The sequence below is a fragment of the Pieris rapae genome, chromosome 1, assembly GCF_905147795.1.
Source record: "Pieris rapae chromosome 1, ilPieRapa1.1, whole genome shotgun sequence".
NCBI lineage: Eukaryota > Metazoa > Arthropoda > Insecta > Lepidoptera > Pieridae > Pieris > Pieris rapae.
In genome coordinates this window covers 4,905,995-4,923,934 of record NC_059509.1, presented here as the reverse complement: position 1 = coordinate 4,923,934, position 17,940 = coordinate 4,905,995, and the positions used below count along the sequence as shown (strand labels likewise).

The window sequence follows — 17,940 nt, the reverse complement described above, 5'->3', positions numbered from 1 at the left end:
ACGTTGAAGAACATAAACGATTTTAAATTTATTGAAACAAGACCCAAATTAATAAAAGCTCACTAGGCCTTATTATATAAGGCTTACGGATCCATAGATCAATCACATCTTTGTAGCGTATGAAACTGTTGTTGCTGTGAAAGCTGACAAGTTGCTTTTAGCTGGGGCTACAGTACTGGGATTGTCTTGTCAAGAGGGAATGCTCAGTGCGATGCGCCCCGCGAGTACGGGTGGACGGATTCGCGCACCTGTTTTACAAGCTTCGTAGAGCTTTCGTAGCGCTACGAAAAGTTTAAGCCACTACGACGTGACAGTTTAACGTGAGATCATTTGTTAATAGTAACTAATAGTGATGATGTACTTATGTGGAAATTATTTTAAGTAATTTGTAAGTATTTTTTTCACATTTAAATTATACAGGAAAAGTGTAGTTAATATTAAAAGCAAATTTATCTTTTTATATTGTCTTGTTATTCGAGATTCCTCTAAATAACATAAGGAAATTAATTTATAAAGTTACAATAGAAAAATCACTTGAAAATAACGATAGAATATTTTACACGTATAAAATATTTTCACTGTTCATTTACGGAAAAACGCACTGTAAAAACAAAGAAAATTACTACAATGATGCCCCTGTTAGGAACTCGCAATTTTCTTTAGGGCGCTTTGTTTTCGGCTTCTACCAGCGGCTTTTGTCAAATCACTTTACCAGCTATAAAGATAAAAGAAACATAATTAATCAAGACCATGTTAATCTTTGTTGCTTCATGTTGAAATCGACCGCCTAACGTTAATACAATAAAATCAAATTTTATGTGTTATAAAAATGCTTTGGTTTCTGAGTTTGGCCGTTAATAACTATATTAAATTTATACAGGCTTATATTTAAGATGTGTTGACAAATTTGATTGGTAAGATAAGGAGTCATCATCATAATTTACATTTATTTTAAAATCCAAGCTCATTTTTTAATAAATAACAAGTGAATAGTCGATCTATGAAGTTGTTAGAAATAACTAATATTTAATATCTGATAAAAAAATGCTATGGCTCACGGCAGCTCAGAATAATATAAGTAATTAAACCTGTCTTATAGTGAGACATATATTTATCTTGTAAAAAAATATTTCTTTATGAAAATGATTTTAATTCTGCTTTTTGCACTGCACAGCAGGAATCAAAGAAAACTTATATAAAAATACGAATACGAAGCATGTATGTTTTGAGGATTTGTGAAAACAAAATTTCAACTCACAAACCTCACGGTTCTTTTACGAATCACAAGCAAAAATACAAGGCTCATTTGACTACAGTAGCTTTGCTATTAGTCACTTTTCACTGCATGTCGCTTTCACGGACATCGGGCACTAAAGAACTCAAAGAACAAAGCCCAGAATCCTTTCGGATGTTTCCTGGGCGGATTTTCGGTACATTTTCATTACACAAACGAAACAATGTTCACAATGCATTCACTTGATGATTTTTCAAACTATTATTATATAATTTGTATAATATATGAAATTATAATTATAATATAGCATTTATGTTGTAAAAAAGAAAAACAATTAAACTACTCATTTATTAAGATCTGCACGCAGCACAGCCACTCATAAGATTAGTACTAATAGTTGCATTACCTAGAACTAAGTTGTGGTATCGATAATAGGTGAAGATGGCTTGCAAAACACAATGCTTGATAGTATTGTCTTTTATTTACATAACTTTTACACATTTAAAGAAAAACACTTTTTTAACGGATTATAGATATGTATTATTATATTTAAACTTATAATTATTTTTACATAATTTTAAATTTAAACCGACGTTTCGCGTGCTTTACAGCGTGCGTGGTCACGGTGACTGAAGACAAAGGTGTTAAATGTCAAAAAGTATTACAGCTGCAGAAAATGTTGTGTTATCTGTATTTATTTCCCCGGAGTTGGTATCGACTAAAAGATGTAGGGTTTTTGCAGAAATTGCTCACGGTGTCCTCCATTTTCGCGGGTTGTTTATTTTGAGATTTTAATTTGGATATTATTGGATCCCAGGTGTTTGATAATTTTAGGCCGTCCTCTCTATTGAAATTGGCGTGTTTTTTGATTTCAATGGCTTCGCGTACCAATCTTGGGAAGAATCTTTTTTCTTTCGCAAGTACTTTCGGTTGGTCAAAGCGTATGTAGTGATTAGGCCTATCTAGTGTGTGTTCACAGACTGCTGATTTTGTGTGTCGTCTATGTCTTATGTCCGCGATGTGTTCCTTGAGTCTGCTGGACATATTGCGTTTAGTTTGCCCTATGTAAGACAGGCCACAGTCGCAATCCAGTTTGTATATACCTGCATCTTGCAATGGGGTGTTACTTTTGATTGGTCTTAGGAATTGCTGAATCTTCTTGTGCGGCTTGAAAATTGTATTAATGGAAGCTCGTTTTAGGACCCGGCTAATTCTATCTGTAACTCCCTTCACATATGGCAGGTAAGCTGGCTGGCGAGGAACTGTTTGTGTCTTGTTTTTGTTTCTGTGATGCAGCCGGGGGATGCGCAACTTGTTTCGGTGTAGCACCTGTTTGACATGCTGTAGTTCCTCCTTGAGGTGGGCCGCATCACAAAGACGTTGGGCTCTCTGAAACAAACATTTACCGACAGAGAGCAGTTGTGACGGGTGGTGGTGGGATTCACCATTGAGGTACCTATCTGTGTGGGTTGCCTTTCTGTGTATTGTGTGACCTAGTGTGCCATCTGCTTTGCGTATAATTAAAATGTCCAAAAAGGGCAGACAGTTGTTGTTTTCTTTTTCAACAGTAAATTTAATGTTCTTGTGTATTGAATTTAAATGCGTTAGAAATGTAGATATTTTGTCATTGGGGAGTACTACAAATGTGTCATCGACATATCTCTTGTACAGTCTAGGTTTAACCGGGGCATTGGCCAAAGCTCTCTCCTCAAAGTCCTCCATGAAGATGTCAGCGACTATAGGTGACACCGGAGAACCCATGGCTACTCCATCAACCTGCACATAGAACTCATCTTTCCACATTAAGTACCCTGATGTGAGACAGTGTTTTACAATATCTACATAATCTGGTGACATGTTCTGTTCCTTAAGTCTTTTTGAAATTATATCTAGGCAGTCATTTAGTGGTAAGTTTGTAAATAGTGACTCAACGTCAAAACTCACCATAGTTTCGTTGTGGAGTAATTTGAGATCTCTACATGTTTCCACAAAATGGTAAGAGTCCTTGACATAAGCACTAGTGTGCCCCCTGAGAGGGGATAATATCCCCAAGAAAACAACAACTGTCTGCCCTTTTTGGACATTTTAATTATACGCAAAGCAGATGGCACACTAGGTCACACAATACACAGAAAGGCAACCCACACAGATAGGTACCTCAATGGTGAATCCCACCACCACCCGTCACAACTGCTCTCTGTCGGTAAATGTTTGTTTCAGAGAGCCCAACGTCTTTGTGATGCGGCCCACCTCAAGGAGGAACTACAGCATGTCAAACAGGTGCTACACCGAAACAAGTTGCGCATCCCCCGGCTGCATCACAGAAACAAAAACAAGACACAAACAGTTCCTCGCCAGCCAGCTTACCTGCCATATGTGAAGGGAGTTACAGATAGAATTAGCCGGGTCCTAAAACGAGCTTCCATTAATACAATTTTCAAGCCGCACAAGAAGATTCAGCAATTCCTAAGACCAATCAAAAGTAACACCCCATTGCAAGATGCAGGTATATACAAACTGGATTGCGACTGTGGCCTGTCTTACATAGGGCAAACTAAACGCAATATGTCCAGCAGACTCAAGGAACACATCGCGGACATAAGACATAGACGACACACAAAATCAGCAGTCTGTGAACACACACTAGATAGGCCTAATCACTACATACGCTTTGACCAACCGAAAGTACTTGCGAAAGAAAAAAGATTCTTCCCAAGATTGGTACGCGAAGCCATTGAAATCAAAAAACACGCCAATTTCAATAGAGAGGACGGCCTAAAATTATCAAACACCTGGGATCCAATAATATCCAAATTAAAATCTCAAAATAAACAACCCGCGAAAATGGAGGACACCGTGAGCAATTTCTGCAAAAACCCTACATCTTTTAGTCGATACCAACTCCGGGGAAATAAATACAGATAACACAACATTTTCTGCAGCTGTAATACTTTTTGACATTTAACACCTTTGTCTTCAGTCACCGTGACCACGCACGCTGTAAAGCACGCGAAACGTCGGTTTAAATTTAAAATTATGTAAAAATAATTATAAGTTTAAATACAATGCTTGATATAAAATATTCATAAACGAACTAGCGGACCCGACATACGTTGTCCTGTTTACCTATTAATATTGATTTCAAATTGGTATAAATAACTAAAAAAATTTTATAAAACAAAGTGTGAATGTATTGAATAATAACATTATTTGTTTTTTTGTTAGTTCTGACACGGGAATACGCAGCATATAACTGACCATGTGAAAAACATGGATTTGCAAGATTAATGCCACAAACAATTAGTGACTGTAATCACTGTATATGTTTTTTATCAATACATTAACTACGATAAAAGAATTTGTTTTATAAGGTATACATAAATAGTTGAATTTTTTGGAAACGTCTTATAATATATTTTTAAGACAACATGACGGAATGACGCAATTGAAATCGCGGGGATAGATTATTTTTAATATTTTCAACCAGTTACTTTACACCTTTTGACCTTGAACGTGTGTGTTTTATTCTCAGTATAATTAAAGTATGGTAAATACTGTATAAAACCAGTCGTTTTTAATAGTGGCGTACGTAAGTGTACCTAGTTATCAATATAAAATAATTAATTTTGATTTTATAATGGAGATGGTATTCATTTTTGGTTGACTGTAAAGATGATAAAATATTTTCACTAACATTATGGCATAATCCATTAGCGGGATCAATAGTCGGGTGCACCGTGGAGTCATTACCGCGTCGATGCTGTCGTAACTTATTATCGTTTAATTTATGGCCATATTATATTAAAGCTTAGTCTTAAGCTCATGATATAGCACAGTAGGTAGTTGATCTTGTAACTAACTAGAAAAATAATCTTTAATTATTCTATTATCTCCATATTATAGCTGACTACTATTTAAGAGATATTTCGGCTTTTAGTTAAAGTGATGGACGGTTTAGTGTTTGCTGTCCAATTGTTTTATTTAGGTTTTCTCAATTCCTGTACTTTATGTATATATTTATGTATATATTTCCTATACTATAGACTGATCGTAGACACATCTATTTATTTCATATATTTACAAATTAAATCATTAATATTGGTGTCTAAATGTATGGTCACTTATTAAAAAATATTTTTAAGAGCACAGTAAAATACTGTATTCTAACTACTTTTCAATCGTACTTATATCGTTATTTTACAATCATACAACAACATCTTCACCTTGGTGATAATTTAATGAATTATTGAAATAATAATACAAAATTACTACTGAAATCATCAGAGATCTAATCGGATTTAGATAAAGTATTAGACACGAGTATTTTTTAAAATAATAACAAATTCAATTCCAATTCGCTATCACAATTAGCAATTAAACATTTGCATAATCATAATAAATTGGTTGCTTACAGTAAATAAAATAAAAATAAATGAGTGGCGCTACAACCCTTTTAGGTCTTGGCCTCAGATTTCTGAATCTGTTTCATTATCATTTTAAAATCTAATAGGCAAGTAGGTGATCAGCCTCTTGTCACACACGTCGTCGACTTTTTGCGTCTGAGGCATGTCGGTTTCCTCACGATGTTTTCCTTCACCGTTCGAGTAAATGTTAAATGCGTATATAGAAAGAAAGTCCATTGGCCGGGGATCGAACCTACAATTTCAGGTATAAGAGTCGCACGCTGAAGCCACTAGGCCAACACTGCTCACAGTAAATATATTTTTTTATTATAAAGAGTATTATGATTCCATACTTGTAATATATTTTTGTGTTGGACTTAATTTATTTCCCATAAAAGTAATTGGTGAAAGTAAAACTCATATTGCGTCCCTTATTTCAAGATTAACAAGAATCATTATTACTTCATGCTCAGCATGCGCTCGTCAATTTATCTCACATAAATGGTTTACTGTTGCTATCAAGTATCAAATAAAATAGGTCGTAGTATAGTGCACTCTGTTTGTACTGCTATTATATTATGTTGATCCATGAGATTAATGGATGTCTAATTTATTACCTATTAATGTTTTGTAACTGTCGTAATTTAATAAGTGTTTGTTTTCGTTCCATTGAGAAGATTAAGATTAGACATTCCAGCGATGGATCTATGTAAAGTTACTACAAAATTCTTTACGTTAAGTTCACTGTTCTATGTCGTTAACAAAATTAACAATAGAATATTTAGTATTGTCCTTTATTAATACAACTTTTACTCATTTAAAGAAAAACACTTTTTTACGGATTATAGTTATGTACACCTACATCTTTTAGTCGATACCAACTCCGGGGAAATAAATACAGATAATACAAAATTTTCTACAGCTGTGATACTTTTTTGACATTTAACACCTTTTGTCTTTAGTTACCGTGACTAAGTTTACAAAAATACATAACTTCAATCCGTTAAAAAAGTGTTTTTCTTTAAATGTGTAAAAGTTATGTTAATAAAAGACAATACTATAATATTAAGCTCTCAATCAGAAAACATGTGTTCGAATCACAGGTGACAAATAGACTTTCCCTTTAATGTACGAAACTAACCCTTGCCTTCGTCGGCAAATGTCGTCAGTAAACTGTCTTGAAAGCAATAAATCTACTACATGTATCATGAACCTGATCTGATCACCTACTTGTCTTAGTAATAAAAATGATGAAAGACACAAATGAAACATGCTTCCTAGACCCATATAAAGTTTTAGCTCCACTCGATTATGATTTTTTTTTTTCAATCTATAATACTCGTAGTAGTACATTGTTGTATATATTAAATCATATGTAATATATAATTTAATATATATAATCATATGGAATACATAAGAATTCCACTGTTCATTTTTCTCTATAGACCTCACCTACCACCACCCTTGGTGATAAGCTTTCTGTGCTCGATACACGACGTCTAATTATGTGTCAACCTCCTGCTTTATTGATATCGTCTGAGAAAGAAAAATCTATATATATATGCATAGCACGATTAGAAACGAAACCAAGTTAATAATACAAAAGTAATGATATCTTATTGAGTTTTATTACAAATTGATTAAGGTAAAATATCATTGATTTATTTATTTATTAACAGTTCGTTAGATTACAATATAAAAATTGAACATAATTAAATGAAAAGGAGGGCAATTGGCGGCCTTATCGCTTTCGAGCGATTTCTTCCAGGCAACCACTTTTGATTTGTTTTCTCTTAAGGTATCATTTTATATTGCTTTCCACATATTACTTTATATTAGTATTGAAAATAGTTTAGTACCGTAAGTGCAAATGTTGTATAATTTTTCATAAACATTTATAGGAGCTTTCACTTAAAAGCATTTATAACAAAGGCCTTATAAAATTGGTGAAATACTGCATATATCTATCTCTATATCTGAATGAAGATAACAAGTACTTTTTAAAACTAACAGCAATTTATGTGTTAGCAACCCGACTGGTGTAGTCATTTCTCAAAGAGACTAATAAAGGAAAAAGCCGTTTTGTGCTAGTGTTTAGGAAGAAAACATACCTCGAAGCAAGTGCTAATTCGCTTCAGGCAATACGGTCAAACGCGGTTAAGTTCATTTCTAAGAGGAATTGCTTAACTATGTTTACGTGTGTTTACTTTGATATTAAAAAGTCTTACATTTTCTACTGATATTTAAACATTACTTTTATTTATTGAACTTAGTTAATCCGATGTATTATTATTTTTTAATTTAGTTGAATATGTAAATTGCCAAACAGTAAAAAACAATAATTTCGATTTCCTAAACTTTTTTCTTTTTAATTTACGGTGGTCCTACTTTACTAGAATTTCTTCAATTATCTATAGACATTACTTTACTAAAACATTCGGTTTTAACAAATAAAGATGAATTTCTCAATTGAATGATATACAAAATTCCATTGTATATATTCTCTAGCTTGTATACGAAGTTGTATAAAAAAATCTGTATATCTGTTATATGCATGCGAGAAAATAAGCAGAAATAGGACAAATTTAATTGCTAATGTATTTTATACTCTATGCTTGCGTTCCAAAGTTAATTTTAATTTGAACATTCCTGAGGTTACCTAGACATGCATAGGATTTTCAGGATTGTTATGAAGGTGGACGCGTCCCTCAAAATATAAACAATGTCCAGATGTCGCAGATAAGCGAGGACAGCTTTTTCCCTAATGGAAGAATATTATCATTTGATCTAAGTATGTTTGAATTAAAAACAATAAATATGTATCGATCCTTCACTTTAATTTCAATCGTTACTTACTTTAACTTTTATCTAAAATCGTTTTTATTCAAACCAGCATATAATGGAGGCAACAATTTAATGAATTATAGGACACTATTTTGACCAAAATTCTTTACTAGCGATTTTATTCTGTATTTTACAAGTCATTTAAATAAAAGGCATTTGGCGTTTACTTCCTTTTTTGTTCCGCGAAACAGTCAATCGTCCGTCTCATCTGACTCGAACTCCGAGCATACCTTTGTTTCACTAGTCTTGCTTGATATAATATTATCAGCACGAGTAAAATAAATTTTCATCCATTCCATTTCCAAAAACTAAATTTTATACTTTCGAATTTCTAAGTAATTTAAAAAATTTTCTTTCTTTCGATTCGTAAGAATATATAGTTAAAAAACTTAAAAAAATCATTCAATTAAATTTCAAAGCAAACCGCGTAATATATGTGAACTAAACAGATACTTTATGATTTTTTGAAAATGATACCTATAATATGATTTATTTTGTGTCATACGTATATAATTTTATCTGCCGCCGTTACGTTTCAATATATAGAAAAATACAATCATCTATTACTAACAATGCTTAACAATAATAGACGAATAAAACGCGTTCTTATAATTTTTGCTAGCATAATATATAAAATAACATAGATACAAACAGATCATTATCGAAATAATTTTTCGAATCGGTTTAGTAGTTATACAGATTTTTCTTACCAATACACTGATACTGTGATTGTTTTCAATCTTTTCTATCTGAGATCGGGATTAATCATTGGGTTCGGGCGTAAGGCCGATGAAATCATAAATATTGCTAGCATATACTCTTAACACAAAACTACTTCGTCAGACACAGTCAAACACTTCTGACGCAGATCCCAAAACGTAAAGTGAGACGGATGTAGAGAGCTGTGATTTTTAATTTTAAATGTTTTTATAATTTGTTAAGAAAGGTGTACGTATTGATAATATGATAGATGATAGTGTAGGAATGTAACTGTTACCAGCAATGGTATGTGATGGTATTTTTATAAATGGAGTTCAAGTAGCATTTTCACGATGTTTTCTTTCACTGTGAGTACATTACATATCACACTCATCAAATTATATTTTATCCAAGAACATGAAACCTTCAATCGATCTCAAAACTTATTAGTTTTCTGAGATGTTCTAAAACCAAAGACATATAAACATATAAACGATACTGAAAGTAATATACAGCGATCCAGAAACAACCTAATGGAATTCTATTAGGCAGCATTGTCTTACTAGATTGGGCTCCCCGATAATAGACCATACAATGTTTAATAAGACTGACGAAGGAATGCCCTCCCCAAGTCGCCGAGGTTTGTCTGACTAATTAGGTTTGCCCTAATGAATACAGGGCGAGCTTTATCCATAGTTGGCGGGGTAATTAACAGCTGAGATGGGAAATATTAATATTTATAAGCCTCGGGGTCGAAAGTAAATTTTCGTTATTAACAAGGCTCAAAGTGGCGCGATGAATTTTATACGTTAATTACAAATAGGCGGAATGGATCCTTGAGTATCGTTTATTGATCATATTTTAATTGAATGTGGGTTGGATGGATGGAAATGTACTATCAACAAAGTAATCGAAATATACCCAGTACTGAAAGTTATGTAATTTTCTTAATTACTTATATTATCTAAGTTTAATATCCAATGTGTTAAGCTTATTTTACATTAGAAGTATGTTAGACATTACTTTATTGTCAAAAATTCTCCAAGACATAATTAAGGAAATTCGTACAAAATATAGAATTAGAAATATTTAAATTAGAAACATGACGTTCCTAATTTAACAAGACAGAATTTACCAAGACGTTACAAAAATTATTGCGAGGAGCTGATAAGTTTACTTAATTATGTTATATGAGTTTGTACCTAAAAACTGGAAAAATAATAAATGTGATCAATACACGAGATGGGAAGATGAAAAAGAACAGGCAAGCTTTAGTCAAGAGTGGGGTAAATAAGGGCAGGCATCGTAAACAGAATTTAAATAAACTTATCCGAAATAAAGGCTATTATTTTATTTTATTTTCTAATAATGAACATTAATCACTTACTATAGTAAACGTTACAATGATTACTAAACTTCTAGTTAATAGCTTTGGGACTACACAATAAAAAAACATTAAATATTAATACAGCCATAAAAAAAACATAAATCTCACATGATAAGTTATTATTTATAACGTTTATTACACAAATAAAGCGGCCGGGACTAAATCACACATCGTAAAGATTTTATATCAACTCAAACAAAAACAAATCGTTTTATGCTTGAATTTAAATTTGAATATTCCTCAGGGGTTAAACCGCCTGTAATAAGGCGATGTTTTTATTACGGGACCCATCTAATAAGCGGACACTGGCTGTTTGCTTACAAACAATCTCATCCCATTTTGTAATTTTACACCTATACCCGCCGAAATATTTCACAAATTGCGCAGTAAAAAAGAGCTACAGTAACATCACACAGCATTTTGTTTGGTTACAGTGCGGTGGTTTACACCTTCGTTAGTATTTTTATGATTTTTTTAGCTTTAGAATACGCAATAAACGCAATAAACAAACCTATACGCTTAGCCAAATATTCATCTAGAAGATGTCCAACGCGGTTCTTTGATATCTTTAGGGTCTGGGCTAATGGAATCAACTTCACTTATAGGTTATCAATAATAATTTTCAATACTTTTTTATGTTTTTGTCGGTAACAGTCTCTTTTTTGCGTCCACTGCATGCATCGTCCTCGGTGCTTATTTAACCTCGTCTAAACTTTACAAGACTGCTCCAAAAATTCTGCTATCAAGTTAAGCCTCGGCTTCAATAGGAGTTTTTTCACCAAAAATCAACGCTTTAACACACGAAATTCTTTTTTCCCCCTTTTTTTAAACAATCAAAAGTTCCTTCACTCAAAATACTATATTTGGGTTTTTAAAGACAATGTGCTTTTATAGCGAGGATGAGTATCTTGATCGTAAGTTTGACACGAATTCTAATTAACTTAACTTTTCTATTATTACTACATTATGTTAATGCTTCTATTATGTGACATGATAAAATTAATGACATTTGCATGCCGATTCATATAAGGCGGATTGCGCGGATTTATATAATTAATGTATCTAATTGTACCAATATCTTAGCAAATAAATGATTTCATTTCATTTCATAAATCTTACAAAGTAATAGTACGACAGTTGTAAAATTTTTACAAGTTTATTTTGAAAGTTAGAGCTAACTAAAAACCATATTAATCTTAAAATAGTAGCGTCATCTATGTACGCACTTTTCTGCCCACCCAATATAGCATGTGATCTGACATGCTCGCCTGACGTGTTAGTTGCGTTTAAAACCTGGGTCTTAACATATTTCTGTATCTGTTTATTTTAAGTATCTGTCTGGCCACAGCCATTTGACGTGATAGTTTCCTAATGTTGAGAGGTCGCCATTAAAAAGTTTGATGTGCAGATTGAAAAATTTATTGGTACAGCCTAACATCACATACACGACCTCAATACTTACAGTAACGCGAATAGACTAATACTACGTAAATAAATAAATAATTTATTTTAAAGACGAAGATACGTTGTAAATAATTTAAACCATTCATCGGTTTACATGTAAATGCGAATGAACAATTTCCTGTTACAAAATGTTTATATTTGCTTGAAACTTCGATTTAATACTTGACAATGTGCGAAAAATTCCCTTGGCATTTTCCTAAGATAACAATATTCTTTTTTCATAGCGTTTTGTGACACGTTTACATTTATTTGGTGAAGAGCGACGCTGTGAGACCTTCTGGCTGTGTCACTTTTGTGGATTCCTCCGAACCGCAAAGTGAAACAATAGGGCCTTCTTTAACTTCATTTTCTAGTACACAAAATGAGCGTTTGTTGCGAAAATGTAATTTATATTTTCAAGCACCGAAAATATTTTCGTAATTTTCTTTACTGACACATAAAAAATAGCAAATCACGATTATTTACATCTCAAGCCTATTAAAACACTAGTAATCTATCGGAGAGCATCTTTCACTGAAGATAAACAAAACAATAATATCATAATAAAAATTAACTAATTCCGTCTGTCAATAAGTATTTTATCTTGCGCTGCTAAATTATTTGAGTCAGTGATGTATACTCATCTGTTCAGTCATTTTAAGCCTGTTCTTTCAGACAAGCAACATGGTTTTGTTAGAAACAGGTCTACGGTCACTAACCTTCTGGAATACAAAAACTATCTCTGTCAAGTGTTTGCCACAGGTGGCCAAGTTGACTCTGTTTACACTGACTTCTCTAAGGCTTTTGACAAAGTAAATCACCATCTGCTCTGTCATAAGTTAGCGTTGCATGGTATCCACGGCAGTTTATATAGATGGATCTGCTCATACCTAGACTCTAGAACTCAGTTGGTTGCGTTAAAGGGCTTCATCTCTGCACCTATCGCAGTTACTTCGGGAGTACCTCAGGGTTCCCACTTAGGGCCATTATTCTTCGTAGTTTTTATTAATGACCTTATTCAACAACTGTCCTGCAATTGTCTCTTATATGCAGATGACTTAAAAATATTTACTTCTATTACTAATTTAGATGACTGCTTAACATTACAGCGTGATATCAATACCGTATCACTATGGTGCAAGACGAACTACATGTATTTAAATATAGACAAGTGTTTTGTCATATCGTTTACTAATAAACGAAACAAAATCGTATGGAACTACGTCATAGATGGTCAATTAGTTAACAGATCAGATGTTGCAAAAGACCTAGGTATCCTGTTCGATGACAAGCTTTCATTCCGTGCCCACTATAGTCACATCACGTCTAAAGCAAACCATCTACTGGGTTTTATTCTTAGATCCACAAAAGGTTTTAAAAATCCTCGTAGCACCTTGTACTTATACTTCAGCCTCGTAAGAAGTATATTAGAATACGGTAGTCCAATATGGTCGCCGAATTATAAGGTGCACATTGACGATATTGAACGAATTCAGAGGAAATTTCTCAGAATTTTATGTTATCGTATAAAACCTGGCCGGTCTAACTTAAATTATTGCGATAGACTCCTGAAATTTAAAGTTCAACCATTAGAATCCAGACGCATAGTCTTCGACTTAGTTTACCTTTACAAAATCACCCACTCCATTATAGACTCTCCCGAACTACTAGCTCACATTAGCCTTAACATTAGATTTAGTGCCCGTAGAGCTAACGAAGTCAATTTATTTTCCCTTCAAACTTATAAGAATAACATCTCTTTTTACAACCCTTTGACCAGGATGGCTCGTCAATATAACGAGATGGCAAAGAGCAACCACTTACTTGTGGACATATTCTGTCGCAACATCAATAAATTCATTAGTGTCGTTAAAGACATCCTCCATCGTAGGTTAAGTGCTGACCCTTGTGGTCCTGGTTAACGTTACGTTAAATTGGTGTCGAGGAACTTATTATTATTATTATTATTGTTTTTTTTTTACTATGTTACCTTTGTTAGTTATGAGCCTTTTATTGATGTAACATTAATTTTGCAGTGTGCACATGGTTTTACATTAGAATCCTGTTCATAACTATTAGTTTTAAGTTTATTTTTGTAAAGATTATAATGTGTTTTGTGCACCAAATAAATAAAAATAAAAAAATAAAATATAAAAAGCATATAAAAAGAAATGAAACATATGAAACCGAAAGTATATTAAAACCGTTAAACATTGAAGAAAAATGCACTGTCAGTCTATGTAAATGCATAGCGTCTCTAATATTATTTGCACATTACCATTAAGCTTGTACAATATAACTGCATTATCTACTTAATATTCATGAGTAAGTTGCTTCAAGTGAAACGGTGACGACAGTAGCGCCTTATCCTGATAGAGTTTGTTCAAGCTATGAATATGTACCGCAATACAAGATAAGCTTCTCACGATGGAGGGGTTTATGGGCCGCTGTTAAACATCTCATAAGTGCCATCTTTTATTGCCCAAAGATTAGTGTTTATGTGCCTTGAGTGACTCGGCGGAATTGAATAGGAGTGCGAACGATTCTATTACCTATAGGATAAGTGTATTAAAATGTAAAGTACCTTGAATATGGGGTTTGGTTTTTTAATATTCCTAACTACCTACTATTACTAGATAAACACTATTCATATTTCATAGGACATAAAAATTATTCATATTTCGACCATTTGTATTTAGAATTAAGTATATTATTCCCTGACGTTACAGCCACTCTTTCAAGAATATAATATTAACTGTAATAAAACTCCTGATGTGAATATGTAGGATATATTTCTGAAAAAAAAAATACTTTTACGAGAACTAATGTCAGTTAAATGGATATAAAAGAAAAAATGCAGCATCAAAGATAAAACCAATGTTCGATTTAGACCCTTCGAAATAGAATACTATCGGCTAAATAATAATCAATATCTCAATCGGTTGTGAGTTTCTTCACAATCCATTTGCTGTGAGAACATGCTACGTCCTGAAAGCTCGGGGCTCTTATAGCGAGATCCGTTAAGGTCATACTTGAGTGAAGCGGAACCTTTAGGGCTTCGCTTCCGCCCCTCTGAGAAATACCCAAGATAAGAGACATTTTGGCGCCATTTATGTTTATGGCAAGGCAAATGGCCATAGAATATTGTATTTATCAACAAGAATTTTTGAACGTTATTTTAAAGAACGGAACCGTTGTAAAACCTCATTGGAACTCAGCTAAATTCTTTGGCAACAATGCAATTCGCTCATATATTGGAAAATTTCGATAAAAAATTGATTTGAAATAATAGCCTCTGATTTCAAACCATTTATAGAATACTTATAGTTATTAAACAAGTATATTTTTAATTCAATCATATAAAATACATATACTGTTAAAAAGTATTATTCAAATGTACATATGCATAATTTTGTTCTTTTTACGAAATAAAACCAATTTAAATTAATTATTTTACTTTATTAATTTAACAAAAAGTATTATCTAGCTATTAACAAGTGTCAATTTTCAAAAAAAGAAGCAACGGAGAGCAAAAAGAAAAATACAATTATTGTCCTTTTAAAATTAGAATAAAACATAAATTTTAAGTTATAATTACTGGTACCGCTATAAAATATTGTTTTTAATCTACGCTATCACAACTACTCAATAATAATAATATGCTATGGGTCGAAATCTCAAACGGGAGGTTCTAAATTCAGTTATCCCTTGTTGATATACAAACAGGCTGTGCTTATCTAATCTTCAAATTTTGCTTAACCATATTCTAAAGTGTAATAGGAAATGTGTCAAGTGCAAAAACACGTATTCTGAAAGACTCACAAAGTGGTCTCGTGTTACTCTCAGTGAACCTGCCAAAACAACGTTTTTGTAACATTATTCTGTTCAACCATTTTTTGTTCTCATCTAATATGAAATTTATGGTGAAACTGTCTGCCTCTTACTTAGCATGGATCGCAAATTTATAACAAGACACGTTTAGAGAGTTTTGTAGAAATGTTTAGCTCAAGCTGGCAAGTAATTTTAAAACTGGCTTAAAATACCTTTCAAATGCAATACAAAAGGTACCACACTAATCGAAGAATTTGTAAATATATTTTAGCTAAATTTGGGCGAATAGTCTTTTGATGTTACTTGGAGTGTTCCCCTATGTTAAATAAACATTTGACAACCACAATAGAACAACTTCTTTTTCAAGATCAACCTAAATCTATCCTTTGTCAGTTAAAAAGGAATTACAATAGACATACTATTTTTTTAATATAACGTTCATAAATAAACCAGTACGAGTCGAGCCCGTTTTCGAATTATTATTACTATCAAATAAAATAAATCAAAATCATTAATTCATATAGGTTACACAATTAACTATAACTGTGTTGCAAGCAACTGGTTATTGCACACACACTAACATACTCCACAACAACCAGGATTTGAAATTACGAACTCGTGTTAATTTTGCTACTTATTTCAATATAAAACGACCTTTAAGAGATTTTATTTTTATTTTATGGAAGAAACAAGCAGTAAGCTCGGAAGATGTTAAGTGAGACCGCTGCTCATGGACGCTATCAATGCCATAGAGTCACGAATGCATTGCCGGCCTTTTAAGAATTGGTACTTTTTTTGAAGTAGAAGTTGTATCATTCATTAACATAGGTCATATAATTAACCAATAAAATACTTAGCGTCAACCACAAAGACAATAGGTCACATCAAGGCTGCCTTGAGGAGCTAACCGCACGTCTGTTGCGCCGTTATAGCACTCCTTAATGAAGATTAATTGTGGAATACGAGACATAATACTGCAATATGTTTCAGAAAAGCACCATCCTACTTAATATTAAGCATATAATTTGTAGTTTAGTCTATGACGTCGATCTCGTTTAGTCAAAGAACTAATAAACCCTTGAATTTTGAATTACGTGGTACGTAGTTTTATAACTAAGGGAACGTTTGGTCAACATGGAATCGTGTCTAGTCGAATAAGCTAACGGGTGTTCCTGTTCTAAATCTAAGTTGTAACCTGAGTAACGTAGTTATAAAAGTACTTTGCTTGCTATCTACAATTTTTTTAAAAACCGTTGTCATTTTTGAATTTTTTTTTTATAGAACAGGGGGCAAACGGGCAGGAGACTCACCTGATGTTAAGTGATACCGCCGCCCAATCTCGATGCTAAGGGGCTCGCCAGTGCGCACTATATTTTCCTCGTTTTATTAGTGGGTGATGTTGTTTTGTTATATATTACAGCACGTGAAAAATCTTAACATGCCAAATCGATTGTGATAAGTTCTGGCACAAAACAGTCCTTCCAAAAAATTTATCTATACATTTTACGTGCACTACAGGTCACCGCGCGTAAGATTATAATAAGATCTTTAATTCTATATACTAGCAAAACCAAAAATTCTAATACATTTTATATCCTCATAAATATATTAATAAAGAAAATTTTTATTTATCAACTGTTTATAATTTAGCAAATAACATTAATCGGTAAAATATTATCTTTATTTAACATTGCGTTTAAAACATGCATTTTTTATATTTAGAATCTCACATCGTTTTGAAAAAAGAAAATCGGAAACCCACTAAAAAATTTATGTGTTTGCTTGCGATAATGAAACTATGTAAATGATTGAGTTTAATCTACGCGCCGCCGACAGTTGTAATGTCGAGAGTAACCATACGTTTGCATTTCATTGTCGCATCTTATCGCATGTACTTCCACTATACTAATAGCCGTAATTGAATCGAAGCCAAACAATGACCCTTTGATTCGTATTGTGTTAAATAATCGGTCTTACGTAGGTCTTACTGCAGCTAAACTGCCGCAATTTTAATCGCGGACGCTAAGGAAATAAAATAAAAGAGTTCATATGTGATTTTTTGCACTTTCTTATGACATTTTCTAAATTTATATAAAATA

The 17,940-nt window shown here is 32.9% G+C and overlaps 1 protein-coding gene across 1 annotated transcript in view; it reads left to right on the top strand.

Annotated features, from left to right (window-relative positions):
• The first annotated feature begins 220 nt into the window (after positions 1-220).
• The window catches only part of LOC110994883 (lachesin-like), a 43,063-nt gene continuing 25,343 nt past the window's right edge, over positions 221-17,940 (top strand). Inside the window, exon 1 of the mRNA XM_022261782.2 lies at positions 221-388. The gene's annotated coding sequence lies outside the window, so the exon portion shown is untranslated. The remainder of the gene's footprint in view (positions 389-17,940) is intronic.